The sequence below is a fragment of the Acinonyx jubatus genome, chromosome A1, assembly GCF_027475565.1.
Source record: "Acinonyx jubatus isolate Ajub_Pintada_27869175 chromosome A1, VMU_Ajub_asm_v1.0, whole genome shotgun sequence".
In the NCBI taxonomy this organism is placed as follows: Eukaryota; Metazoa; Chordata; class Mammalia; order Carnivora; family Felidae; genus Acinonyx; species Acinonyx jubatus.
In genome coordinates, this window is record NC_069380.1 from 33,009,418 (window position 1) to 33,011,159 (window position 1,742).

General features: G+C 40.8%; 1 pseudogene; it reads left to right on the plus strand.

Annotated features, from left to right (window-relative positions):
* The first annotated feature begins 429 nt into the window (after positions 1 to 429).
* On the plus strand, positions 430 to 1,452 carry LOC106988177 (nuclear ubiquitous casein and cyclin-dependent kinase substrate 1-like; annotated as a pseudogene).
* Positions 1,453 to 1,742: the final 290 nt, after the last annotated feature.

Consider the following 1,742-nt stretch of genomic DNA (forward strand, 5'->3'; position numbering starts at 1 on the left):
AATCACACCATCAACAGGTTTATAATGGGAAAATCTGAATGTCAATCTAAGTTTATTTGATGAAATATTGCTGAAAACCTTCTTCAATAACATGTGTATCCACGTTAGATTAGGCCAGCACTTGCAGTATGCTAGGTTAGGAAAGCTGACTCCACTGGGTACAAAAGGACTTGGGTTACTGTATCAATGTGGCCTTTATTTAAATAGGTAAGTTCCTAGGAAGCCCCAAAAGACAAATTAATAAAAAAATAAGAAGGAAGAGATGGGGGAGAAGGGGGGCCTGTCTGATTAAGGGGCACTGAACCAAGAAGCAGTGGAGTTTGAGAAGCCAGCAGCTCCAGGTTCCACATCAATGGCCCCATTGACCAAAGTTGGGAAGAGGGGTCCTGGTCTTCGGCTTCTACACTGGGTCCTGTTTTGACAACAAACATGTCTCAGCCTGTCAGAAATAGAAAGGTCATTGATTATTCAGTTTCAGGAATCTGATGATGCTGATGAAGATTATGGAAGAGATTTAGACACTCCAGCTAAGAAAATTCAATCATCTTCCTGAGAAGTTAAAATTAGGCAATCTTGAATGAATTCATAAGAAGACAGTGAGAACTCAGAAGAAAAAGATGTGGAGACCAAGAAGGATGATTCTCACTCAGCAGAGGACAGTATGAAGATGCAAAAGAAGGTCACAAAAGTGTGTTCCAGCAATGGCAGGCAGGCTCTACAGTAGCTTCCAAACACATAGAGAGGCTCATAGAAGATGTGGGCAGTGGAGAAGAACAAGAAGTGGAGGATGAGGCACCATTCCATAAGAAAGATTCTGGCTGAGATGATTTCCTAATAGAAGACAATAATGAAAGTGACTATGGCAGTTCAAAAAATAAAAACAGGGGTGCCTTGGTGGATCAGTTGGTTATGGGCCTGAATCTTGATTTTGACTCAAGTCATGATCTCACAGTTGGTTGGATTGAGCCCTGTGTTGAACTCTGTGCTGGCAGCATGGAGGAGCCTGCTCGGGATTCTCTCCCTCACTCTCTCTCTCTGCCCCTCCCTTGCTCATGCTCTCTCTCTCTCTCTCTCTCTCTCTCAAAATGAATAAATAGACTTTAAAGTTATTTAAAAATAGACAGAAAAGAAAAAAAACCAAAAAGATGACTAAAAAGTCCAAACCTGAGAGAAAAGTAAAGCAAATTCCCAAACTGAGGCTAAAGGCTGTAGTGACACCAATCCCCGTGAAAGAAAGGCAAAGGGAAGAAGGCTCTCTCCAACAGCTTCAAAGGGCATCAAAGGAAAAGCGGTTCCCAAAGAGGAGGAACCAGAAAGCTCTCCAGAAAAGAAACCTTCTGCAAGACCTCCACCTGAGAAATTTGGAGATGAAGGATCTGAAGATGAAGCACAGTGTGGGCAGCATTAAAAAAGTGATGATGGTTTGGGGAGAGATTTTATCTGAAAAAAAAGAAAAAAGAAAAAGGGGGAAAAAACCAAAACCTACTTAAGATAGAACATGTTTTGGTTATAGCTTGACACATGGGCTTTCAATGTTTTTCCTTTTTCTTGAAACTAACATTTTCTTTTTCTTTCTTTTCTTTAAAGAAAACTCTTGTATGTTTAACTTACCTTTTATCTGTTGGTCCTCTCTTTGCCATCATGTCCTTCCCATCTCTTCCCAATGGAAGCCATGTCCAAGGAATCACTGGATTGACTGCTTCATCTTTTTATTTTTAGTGGAAGGTATACCACAGTTGTAA